Genomic DNA, 13157 nt, shown 5'->3' on the forward strand with positions numbered 1-13157 from the left:
CTAAAATCTATCTTTCTACCCCTTCTCACCCACCTCCCAACTCTGTCAGATTTCCATCTCTACTCCATCACATCTGTTTTCTCATCTTCCACCTTTCTTCTATATCTGATTTATAAAAATACTCGTCAAACAAATACTCGTCAAACAAATATAAAAATAATAACATAATAAAATTATATATTTCATATGATTAAACTAATAAATAATTTTTTATATAACTATAAAATTATTAAAAAATACAAAAGTCATATATAAAAATATATATTATACAAAAACCCTAACTATATATAATGTGAAAAATAAATAAAAAATCTAAATATATACTAATAACAATAAAGATCCTAAAAAATACATTATTAAAATACATCAAAATATATTCAAAAATAATATATCAAAAAATATAAATTATATTATTTAAATATCTTTAAAATTAATATAAAAAAAACTGTAAAATAAACGTATAATCTTTAAACGGACGTGAGCATCCGTCAACGGATGTCAACAACCGTTTAAGGAAAAACGGATGTCAACATTCGTTTCTCCTTAAACGGATGTTGACATCCGTTGACGGATGCTCCCATCCGTTTAAAAATTATACGCTTTATATTTTAGGGTTTTATTACGCACCTTCACGCCTCTGAACCTCTCATGCCTCACGTCTCTGAACCTGCACCTTGAAGCACCACCACACTACACGTTAAGGATGAATTGTTTTCCCCACTTCCAATCTTACTAAACACAAAGTCCACCACACTCTCACGTCATAATTCTATAAAATAGAAGAAAAAGTGGAACGGAAGAGACAACCAGGAGACGTGTAACGTAAGAAATAAAGAGGAAAAATAATAAAGAGAAAGAGGAAAGAATGATAAAGAGAATAAATACTCATGTAGAGAGATTTTAAATAATATTAACCCTAAAACTTTAATAAGGGTAAAATAGGAATGAAAAAAATAAAAAAAAGGGTAAAAGAGGAATGAGGTGGTAGAGAAAGCAAGTGGTGATGGTAGAGGGAGTAACACCCCTCTGTTCCAGTCCAGCATGTCTCCAACCTCCTTCCCTCAATCACCGTTTGCTCCCCTCCCCCAACAAACTTTCTTTTATCCGTCCTGCCTTTTCTTTTTCTTTTTTTTTAATTATAATAAAAACAAAACTATTAGACGTTTCAAATCTTTTTTCTTTTTTTTGTTTTCTCTTTCTCTTTTTCTATATTAAAAATAAAAAGTAAAAATGAAAATCAAAAAGTAAAATGAAAATTACAAAAAAAAGTTCAAAAATAAAAGTAAAATAAAAATATAAAAATATAAAAATAAAAATAAGTAAATAGAAAAAACATACAACATAATAAAATAGAACATCAGAAAACATCATGACTAAAACTCAAACCCAATACTTCGTCGTTTAATGGAAAATTTTTAAATAAAATATCACAATATTTTAACATAATAATAATAATTTAAAATATATAATTATTTATTATTTATTTTATCTCATATAAATATTTTGCATGGGTCTCATATTTTGACTTCAACAATAGTTGTATCTTCTTACTTGAATTGAAACTTTGTTTAAAAGTATATTTAAAAAGCTTTCGAAAATTATAACGTAACGTTGGAAAATGATTAAAGTACGTGTGGAAATAAACAAATTTTAGAACTTTTCAAACAAGTGGTTTTTGTGTAAACAGATGTTGAAGATTTGACCATTAGTTTCTATATTTCTTTAGTCAAATTTTCCTCACTAAAGAGTAGGCAAAGGTGACATACCCAACAATTTTCATGTTTTTTTTTTTATGTTTAATGTGTGATTTTTGGGAATATTAAAATGAAGATTAGTTTATAATATTTGTTACTATGGACTCATAGCTGATCCAATGGTAGAGGTGCAAGAGAGCCTCTAAGTTATTTTGAGCTCATGGCCGATCGATGATACCTCTTAGGCCAACGAAACGAGCGGACAAACAGTTAACCAATCAGTAAAAATAATCGTTAAATAATCAATAATAATAAATACTGTCAACACCCAATTTTGTCCGGATAGTTTGAATAAAATAAAAATGTGTCAAATTTTGTATCTTTTTCACCTTTATTTCCACTTTCATTTTATCTTCATTTTGGGTTTATTTTTTGTAAGACCTTGGAAATTAACACTGCACACCACTTGTCAAATCTCATAAATGCATCACGCCACACGCTTAGTATCATTTAAAACGCACTCACGAGCTCTGACGCACGTCGCCAAGTGTCAATTTGGAACCTTCTGAATCAGTAGTGGAAAACAGGTGTCCGTATGAGAGTGCACGTCCGTTTGACGTTGGGAAGAAAACTGATTTTTCTGAAAACACTTCTTTCCACTCTCTGCATGCACCTTCTTTCTCACAAAGCCCTGACCTTTCTTCTTCTCCACCTTCTCTCTAGAAAAACCCTATCTTCTCTCTACTGTAACTCACCACTCCTTCCTCCGATCAACTTTCAGAAACCGTAGGAACGTTCTCTGAGCCGTGAGCTTCAAGTTGGACCGAACAGTTTCAGAAGCTGAAGCTGGTAAGTTTTCCCTTAGTCGTTCGTTCTTATATTCCCTGAAAAACTAGGTTTTGGCTGCATGCAAGTGTGTAGTCTGAGTACCTCGATTTCTTGTGGTTAGATTTGATTGGAAGAGTTAAGTGACCATTACGGGTAGAAAACGGTAGCTGGACTAAAGAAATATAGAAACTAATGGTCAAATCTTCAACATCTGTTTACACAAAAACCACTTGTTTGAAAAGTTCTAAAATTTGTTTATTTCCACATACTACGTACTTTAATCATTTTCCAACGTTACGTTATAATTTTCGAAAGCTTTTTAAATATACTTTTAAACAAAGTTTCAATTCAAGTAAGAAGATACAACTATTGTTGAAGTCAAAATATGAGACCCATGCAAAATATTTATATGAGATAAAATAAATAATAAATAATTATATATTTTAAATTATTATTATTATGTTAAAATATTGTGATATTTTATTTAAAAATTTTCCATTAAACGACGAAGCATTGGGTTTGAGTTTTAGTCATGATGTTTTCTGATGTTCTATTTTATTATGTTGTATGTTTTTTCTATTTACTTATTTTTATTTTTATATTTTTATATTTTTATTTTACTTTTATTTTTGAACTTTTTTTTGTAATTTTCATTTTACTTTTTGATTTTCATTTTTACTTTTTATTTTTAATATAGAAAAAGAGAAAGAGAAAACAAAAAAAAGAAAAAAGATTTGAAACGTCTAATAGTTTTGTTTTTATTATAATTAAAAAAAAAGAAAAAGAAAAGGCAGGACGGATAAAAGAAAGTTTGTTGGGGGAGGGGAGCAAACGGTGAGAGAGGGAAGGAGGTTGGAGGCACGCTGGACTGGAACAGAGGGGTGTTACTCCCTCTACCATCACCACTTGCTTTCTCTACCACCTCATTCCTCTTTTACCTTTTTCTTTATTTTTTTCATTCCTATTTTACCCTTATTAAAATTTTAGGGTTAATATTATTTAAAATCTCTCTACATGAGTATTTATTCTTTTTATCATTCTTTCCTCTTTCTCTTTATTATTTTTCCTCTTTATTTCTTACGTTACACGTCTCCTGGTTGTCTCTTCCGTTCCACTTTTTCTTCTATTTTATAGAACTATGACGTGAGAGTGTGGTGGACTTTGTGTTTAGTAAGATTGGAAGTGGGGAAAACAATTCATCCTTAACGTGTAGTGTGGTGGTGCTTCAAGGTGCAGGTTCAGAGACGTGAGGCATGAGAGGTTCAGAGGCGTGAAGGTGCGTAATAAAACCCTAAAATATAAACCGTATAATTTTTAAACGGATGGGAGCATCCGTCAACGGATGTCAACATCCGTTTAAGGAGAAACGGATGTTGACATCCGTTTTTCCTTAAACGGTTGTTGACATCCGTTGACGGATGCTCACACCGTTTAAAGATTATACGTTTATTTTACAGTTTTTTTTATATTAATTTTAAAGATATTTAAATAATATAATTTATATTTTTTGATATATTATTTTTGAATATATTTTGATGTATTTTAATAATGTATTTTTGAGGATCTTTATTGTTATTAGTATATATTTAGATTTTTTATTTATTTTGCACATTATATATAGTTAGGGTTTTTGTATAATATATATTTTTATATATGACTTTTGTATTTTTTAATAATTTTATAGTTATATAAAAAATTATTTATTAGTTTAATCATATGAAATATATAATTTTATTATGTTATTATTTTTATATTTGTTTGACGAGTATTTTTATAAATCAGATATAGAAGAAAGGTGGAAGATGAGAAAACATATGTGATGGAGTGGAGATGGAAATCTGACAGAGTTGGGTGAGAAGGGGTAGAAAGATAAATTTTAGGGTTAAAGTAAATTAGTAAGATTTGAAAAGTAAAAAGGTTATTTTTGTAATTGAAAAATGTTATTTTTATAATTAAAAAAATATGTAACAGAGTTGGAAAGAAAAAATGTGGTGGTGGAGGGAGTAACACCCGAGCAAGAAAACCCTAAATAAGGGTTTGGGCCTTGGCCCACTTCCTTACCCCTATTTTCCATCCGCTGGACATCATCCCAAGCCTTGTGTTTCTTTTTATTTTATTTTTTGTTATCATTCCTAAAACCTAATTATTCCACTTACTTTCGATGCATCCATATTAACTTACGCATTCACTGTATTTTTATAAATGTAATAAAAAAATTGTAAAATGAAGACAAGAAATAAAAAGGATAAATTATAAAAAATAGTTTTTAGCATTTTTTTAGTACTTAATATATGGCCCATTTAATGGGATCTTTTCTGAAGCCCCCAGAGCCCTTAGGAGGACGGTAGGGTTTGGGATAGGGTCAGAAATTCCTTCTTTTAACTCAATCTTTCGCGGATTCTTCTCTTCCACGACTCATCCACGACTCATCCACGACCAAGGAGCTCACTTCCTCCATCATTTTCGTGGGCATTAACAACTAAAGAGTTGATTCGCTATTCACGGCTATTGCGAACTCCCTTCCGTCCGCTATTCATGGCTATTGCAACAGGTTGGTCCTTTACCTTGTTTTATTTTTCGTCTGAAATTTTATCTACCACTTTCTGATTTTGCATATACATTTGTGGAAATTTTTAGACATGATTTTGTATATACAACCTGTAAAGGTGCTCTGTCTATGTTAGTTGATGGTAGAGTGGAAAAACGGGTGGAATAGCATTGTCTTTGAAAGACAAACAACTACTATTGTAGTTGTCTGGGTATGTGCTATTTTGTTGTATAAATGTTGTCGGAAGTTGAAACAATATATTGGCCACACTTATTTGTGATGACAAATAAAGATTAGGATAGTATGAAAGATGTGATTAGAACGTGGCTAATGAAACTAATGGCATACTTTTTCTTTTATAAAAAAGGTGGCAGATTCTTGCTTAATGTGCAAATATCTTAATTTATCTTGTTTTTAAAAAATTCATCCTTTTTTAAATCCGAAATTTATTGAATATGATAAATCCTACTTTAGGTGCTTGTAAATTGTGATATGGCAATAAAATATGTTTATATTAAATTAGGTTTGTCTTTATATGTATATTTATTACAATTTATCCTATTTAATATCTGCTTGTAAAAATCAACATGAATCCAGTAGAAAAGCAAGAATAACTTTTATGTAGTTAGGATAATCATTAGCTTATTGAAATATTTCACACTGGTTAAGTTTGCTTTATAAGGGGTTAATGACACCATGTGGTTAATTGTGTTAATGACACCATGTGGTTAATTTTGTGTTAATGACACTATGTGGTTAATTTTGTGTTAATGACACCATGTGGTTAATTTTGTGTTAATGACACCATGTGGTTAATTTTGTGTTAATGACACCATGTGGTTAATTTTGTGTTAATGACACCATGTGGTTAATTTTGTGAAGCAAGTAGTTAATAATATCCTTAATTTATAAAGAGTTTATGAGCAAGTATCTTTTACATTTGATTCTGATTTTTATGCATTCTTGTTTGTATAGTTTTCCTTTTGGTATTTTTTTCCTTTTCATGAGTGTATTAGACTAAACCTCTCTGCCTAAGCAAGTTTGAGAAGAAACGATTCTTCAGCTGGTTTCTTTGCTTGGGTTGTTTGCCATGTTGCAAGTAGTTCAAAGCTCGGTTTCAGATCCCCCAGTTGAAAGTAGACCACACAACCTTGGGCCTAGCTGGTGCGCTGGTTCTTCTCCTTGATGACGCGCAACCCCTGTTTGCACTCCATTGTTTTTTTCTTTTTTTTAGTTGAGCCTTGAGCTCATTGCCAATTCTGGTAACCCTAATAAAGGGTTTAGGCTTTGGGCCTTTTCTACAAACAACCCATTCATATTGGGCTTGTTTTTTTTTCTGATGCACCACTGGATTTTATCCCATACACCTTCACTCATTGAATTTTTTTTATTTTGCTTTACTTGGTGCACTCCTATTTTTGTTATATGTTTGTATGCTTGCCTAGCTTTCTTTTTGCACCCACATAGCTATTAGTTTCGCCCATTATCTTGATAACTTTTCTTCCCTAGGTTTCTTCCTCCGCTTTCCGCTTTTCTTTCCTTTATTGTATAATATGGGTAATGTTGAAGCCCATAATGTTGAAGATATTGAAGTTGAAGATATTGAAGAAGATGTTGAAGAAGCATTAGGAGCTATAGGTAATGTTCAAGTCCATGTCGAAGGAGCACAAGGAGTTATGGATAATGTTCAAGCTGTTGAAGATGTTGAAGAAGCCGAAGAAGAATATTATGATGCACTGGATGGATTTTCTGATACTGACGAAGAAGAACATGGAAACAAAGAAGAACATGGAAACAAAGAAGAACATGGAGACGTTCCTTTCTATATTTTCTTAAGGCAGGAAGGAGTTAGAAATTTTCTTGCAGCGTATTTCCTCTTCGTTCTAACATTTATGACTAGTGCTGCTGATGTTGACTCCCTGATGAAAGCTGCTTGGAATAGTTTGTTTATCGGGCTTCTACTAATACCGATAAATGAAACTCCAATTTACAAGTTCCGAAATATGAAAAGGGGAATAATAAAATTTATAATAGTATGCACCGTATCAGCACTATATTATCTTATAGTCGGTTCATGGCTTATTTATATTTGTACGGGAATTCCTTCCCATATCCTCATAATCGCAGTGATAGTTGCTGTTAGCGTTTTGATTCTGATAATCGTACCACAAGTTGAACCTATCTTTGATGTTTATGCAGGAGGTTGGTATACTTTCCTATTTTTTTTATGGTGCATTATAGTAATGATAGGTAGCTATTATATTAATAAAATATTTTCTTAGACTAGCTTTATGATTATGTAATCTTTGAGATACTATGACTTCAGTTTTATGATTATATTATCTCTGAAATACTATGACTTCAGTATTAATATGATTTTTCAGTATTCACGAGTAGAGAATCGCATACATGATTACTATTTTGTCAGACTATATGAACTTTTGTGCATTGTTATTTAAAAAACAGTATATTTTGAAAAATATTCTAAATTATCAGGGTCTATTGTTTTTTTTATGAGAAACTAAAATTATTATTTTTCATTTTCTATCAAAACTTTTAAAGGAACAAAACAATGAGGTAATTTCATAATTTTTCCTTTAAGAGTATTTTTTCTTTTTAATCAAATAAAAAGTATCTCAGTGTGTGAATTTTTTTTTTGTCATATAACTAATAATGTAAGAATTAAAAACATTGAATGCTAACTCAGTTGAAAAACATAAAACTTAATACTCTGTGAATGAATCTGGAAAATCCCATAACAATGCACAAAAGTTCATATAATCTGACAAAATAGTAATCATGTATGCGATTCTCTACTGTATTCCTGAACACTGAAAAATCATATTAATACTGAAGTCATGGTATTTCAGAGATTATATAATCATAAAACTGAAGTCATAGTATCTCAAAGATTACATAATCATAAAGCTAGTCTAAGAAAATATTTTATTAATATAATAGCTACCTATCATTACTATAATGCACCATAAAAAAAATAGGAAAGTGTACCAACCGCCTGCATAAACATCAAAGATAGGTTCAACTTGTGGTACGATTATCAGAATCAAAACGCTAACAACAACTATCATTGCGATTATGAGGATATGGGAAGGAATTCCCGTACAAATATAAATAAGCCATGAACCGGCTATAAGATAATATAGTGCTGATACGATGCATACTATTATAAATTTTATTATTCCCCTTTTCATATTTCGGAACTTGTAAATTGGAGTTTCATTTATCGGTATTAGTAGAAGCCCGATAAACAAACTATACCAAGCAGCTTTCATCAGGGAGTCAACATCAGCAGCACTAGTCATAAATGTTAGAACGAAGAGGAAATACGCTGCAAGAAAATTTCTAACTCCTTCCTACCTTAAGAAAATATAGAAAGGAACGTCTCCATGTTCTTCTTTGTTTCCATGTTCTTCTTTGTTTCCATGTTCTTCTTCGTCAGTATCAGAAAATCCATCCAGTGCATCATAATATTCTTCTTCGGCTTCTTCAACATCTTCAACAGCTTGAACATTATCCATAACTCCTTGTGCTCCTTCGACATGGACTTGAACATTACCTATAGCTCCTAATGCTTCTTCAACATCTTCTTCAATATCTTCAACTTCAATATCTTCAACATTATGGGCTTCAGCATTACCCATATTATACAATAAAGGAAAGAAAAGCGGAAAGCGGAGGAAGAAACCTAGGGAAGAAAAGTTATCAAGATAATGGGCGAAACTAATAGCTATGTGGGTGCAAAAAGAAAGCTAGGCAAGCATACAAACATATAACAAAAATAGGAGTGCACCAAGTAAAGCAAAATAAAAAAAATTCAATGAGTGAAGGTGTATGGGATAAAATCCAGTGGTGCATTAGAAAAGAAAAAAAAAACAAGCCCAATATGAATGGGTTGTTTGTAGAAAAGGCCCAAAGCCTAAACCCTTTATTAGGGTTACCAGAATTGGCAATGAGCTCAAGGCTCAACTAAAAGAAAGAAAAAAATGAAAAAAACAATGGAGTGCAAATAGGGGCTGCGTGTCATCAAGGAGAAGAACCAGCGCACCAGCTAGGCCCAAGGTTGTGTGGTCTACTTTCAACTGGGGGATCTTAAACCGAGCTTTGAACAACTTGCAGCATGGCAAACAACCCAAGCAAAGAAACCAGCTGAAGAATCGTTTCTTCTCAAACTTGCTTAGACAGAGAGGTTTAGTCTAATACACTCATGAAAAGGAAAAAAAATACCAAAAGGAAAACTATACAAACAAGAATGCATAAAAATCAGAATCAAATGTAAAAGATACTTGCTCATAAACTCTTTATAAATTAAGGATATTATTAACTACTTGGTTCACAAAATTAACCACATGGTGTCATTAACACAAAATTAACCACATGGTGTCATTAACCCCTTATAAAGCAAACTTAACCAGTGTGAAATATTTCAATAAGCTAATGATTATCCTAACCACATAAAAGTTATTCTTGCTTTTCTATTGGATTCATGTTGATTTTTACAAGCATATATTAAATAGAATAAATTGTAATAAATATACATATAAAGACAAACCTAATTTAATATAAACATATTTTATTGCCATATCACAATTTACAAGCACCTAAAGTAGGATTTATCATATTCAATAAATTTCGGATTTAAAAAAGGATGAATTTTTTTAAAAACAAGATAAATTAAGATATTTGCACATTAAGCAAGAATATGCCACCTTTTTTATAAAAGAAAAAGTATGCCATTAGTTTCATTAGCCATGTTCTAATCACATCTTTCATACTATCCTAATCTTTATTTGTCATCACAAATAAGTGTGGCCAATATATTGTTTCAACTTCCGACAACATTTATACAACAAAATAGCACATACCGAGACAACTACAATAATAGTTGTTTGTCTTTCAAAGACAATGCTATTCCACCCGTTTTTCCACTCTACCATCAACTAACATAGACAGAGCACCTTTACAGGTTGTATATACAAAATCATGTCTAAAAATTTCCACAAATGTATATGCAAAATCAGAAAGTGGTATATAAAATTTCAGACGAAAAATAAAACAAGGTAAAGGACCAACCTGTTGCAATAGCCGTGAATAGCGGACGGAAGGGAGTTCGCAATAGCCAAAAATAGTGAATCAACTCTTTAGTTGTTAATGCCCACGAAAATGATGGAGGAAGTGAGCCCCTTGGCCGTGGATGAGTCGTGGATGAGTCATGGATGAGTCGTGGATGAGTCGTTGAAGAGTCGTGGAAGAGAAGAATCCGCGAAAGATTGAGTGAAAAGAAGGAATTTCTGACCCTATCCCAAACCCTACCGTCCTCCTAGGGGCTCTGGGGGCTTCAGAAAAGATCCCATTAAATGGGCCAAAGAAAATGGGCCATATATTAAGTACTAAAAAAATGCTAAAAACTATTTTTTATAATTTATCCTTTTTATTTCTTGTCTTTAATTTACAATTTTTTTATTACATTTATAAAAATACAGTGAATGCGTAAGTTAATATGGATGCATCGGAAGTAAGTGGAATAATTAGGTTTTAGGAATGATAACAAAAAATAAAATAAAAAGAAACACAAGGCTTGGGATGATGTCCAGCGGATGGAAAATAGGGGTAAGGAAGTGGGCCAAGGCCCAAACCCTTATTTAGGGTTTTCTTGCTCGGGTGTTACTCCCTCCACCACCACATTTTTTCTTTCCACCTCTCCAACTCTGTTACATATTTTTTTAATTATAAAAATAACCTTTTTAAATTACAAAAATAACCTTTTTACTTTTCAAATCTTAATTATTTACTTTAACCCTAAAATCTATCTTTCTACCCCTTCTCACCCACCTCCCAACTCTGTCAGATTTCCATCTCTACTCCATCACATCTGTTTTCTCATCTTCCACCTTTCTTCTATATCTGATTTATAAAAATACTCGTCAAACAAATACTCGTCAAACAAATATAAAAATAATAACATAATAAAATTATATATTTCATATGATTAAACTAATAAATAATTTTTTATATAACTATAAAATTATTAAAAAATACAAAAGTCATATATAAAAATATATATTATACAAAAACCCTAACTATATATAATGTGAAAAATAAATAAAAAATCTAAATATATACTAATAACAATAAAGATCCTAAAAAATACATTATTAAAATACATCAAAATATATTCAAAAATAATATATCAAAAAATATAAATTATATTATTTAAATATCTTTAAAATTAATATAAAAAAAACTGTAAAATAAACGTATAATCTTTAAACGGACGTGAGCATCCGTCAACGGATGTCAACAACCGTTTAAGGAAAAACGGATGTCAACATCCGTTTCTCCTTAAACGGATGTTGACATCCGTTGACGGATGCTCCCATCCGTTTAAAAATTATACGGTTTATATTTTAGGGTTTTATTACGCACCTTCACGCCTCTGAACCTCTCATGCCTCACGTCTCTGAACCTGCACCTTGAAGCACCACCACACTACACGTTAAGGATGAATTGTTTTCCCCACTTCCAATCTTACTAAACACAAAGTCCACCACACTCTCACGTCATAATTCTATAAAATAGAAGAAATAGTGGAACGGAAGAGACAACCAGGAGACGTGTAACGTAAGAAATAAAGAGGAAAAATAATAAAGAGAAAGAGGAAAGAATGATAAAGAGAATAAATACTCATGTAGAGAGATTTTAAATAATATTAACCCTAAAACTTTAATAAGGGTAAAATAGGAATGAAAAAAAATAAAGAAAAGGGTAAAAGAGGAATGAGGTGGTAGAGAAAGCAAGTGGTGATGGTAGAGGGAGTAACACCCCTCTGTTCCAGTCCAGCATGTCTCCAACCTCCTTCCCTCTCTCACCGTTTGCTCCCCTCCCCCAACAAACTTTCTTTTATCCGTCCTGCCTTTTCTTTTTCTTTTTTTTTAATTATAATAAAAACAAAACTATTAGACGTTTCAAATCTTTTTTCTTTTTTTTGTTTTCTCTTTCTCTTTTTCTATATTAAAAATAAAAAGTAAAAATGAAAATCAAAAAGTAAAATGAAAATTACAAAAAAAAGTTCAAAAATAAAAGTAAAATAAAAATATAAAAATATAAAAATAAAAATAAGTAAATAGAAAAAACATACAACATAATAAAATAGAACATCAGAAAACATCATGACTAAAACTCAAACCCAATACTTCGTCGTTTAATGGAAAATTTTTAAATAAAATATCACAATATTTTAACATAATAATAATAATTTAAAATATATAATTATTTATTATTTATTTTATCTCATATAAATATTTTGCATGGGTCTCATATTTTGACTTCAACAATAGTTGTATCTTCTTACTTGAATTGAAACTTTGTTTAAAAGTATATTTAAAAAGCTTTCGAAAATTATAACGTAACGTTGGAAAATGATTAAAGTACGTGTGGAAATAAACAAATTTTAGAACTTTTCAAACAAGTGGTTTTTTGTAAACAGATGTTGAAGATTTGACCATTAGTTTCTATATTTCTTTAGTCAAATTTTCCTCACTAAAGAGTAGGCAAAGGTGACATACCCAACAATTTTCATGTTTTTTTTTTATGTTTAATGTGTGATTTTTGGGAATATTAAAATGAAGATTAGTTTATAATATTTGTTACTATGGACTCATAGCTGATCCAATGGTAGAGGTGCAAGAGAGCCTCTAAGTTATTTTGAGCTCATGGCCGATCGATGATACCTCTTAGGCCAACAAAACGAGCGGACAAACAGTTAACCAATCAGTAAAAATAATCGTTAAATAATCAATAATAATAAATACTGTCAACACCCAATTTTGTCCGGATAGTTTGAATAAAATAAAAATGTGTCAAATTTTGTATCTTTTTCACCTTTATTTCCACTTTCATTTTATCTTCATTTTGGGTTTATTTTTTGTAAGACCTTGGAAATTAACACTGCACACCACCTGTCAAATCTCATAAATGCATCACGCCACACGCTTAGTATCATTTAAAACGCACTCACGAGCTCTGACGCACGTCGCCAAGTGTCAATTTGGAACCTTCTGAATCAGTAG

General features: G+C 31.0%; 2 long non-coding RNA genes across 2 annotated transcripts; one reads left to right on the forward strand and one right to left on the reverse strand.

Moving 5' to 3' along the window:
* The first annotated feature begins 4820 nt into the window (after positions 1-4820).
* LOC148201695 (uncharacterized) lies at positions 4821-7291 on the forward strand. Its single transcript, XR_015785196.1, has 2 exons — positions 4821-5073; positions 6580-7291. It is a non-coding gene; the product is annotated as an uncharacterized LOC148201695 (long non-coding RNA).
* A 958-nt stretch (positions 7292-8249) lies between these two features.
* On the reverse strand, positions 8250-11017 carry LOC148201696 (uncharacterized). Its single transcript, XR_015785173.1, has 2 exons — positions 10162-11017; positions 8250-8776 (listed from the first exon to the last, which is right to left on the reverse strand). It is a non-coding gene; the product is annotated as an uncharacterized LOC148201696 (long non-coding RNA).
* Between the last annotated feature and the right edge of the window lie 2140 nt (positions 11018-13157).

This window comes from Vigna umbellata, chromosome 3 (genome assembly GCF_029865625.1).
Source record: "Vigna umbellata cultivar VRB3 chromosome 3, Vumbellata_1.0, whole genome shotgun sequence".
Lineage (NCBI taxonomy): Eukaryota > Viridiplantae > Streptophyta > Magnoliopsida > Fabales > Fabaceae > Vigna > Vigna umbellata.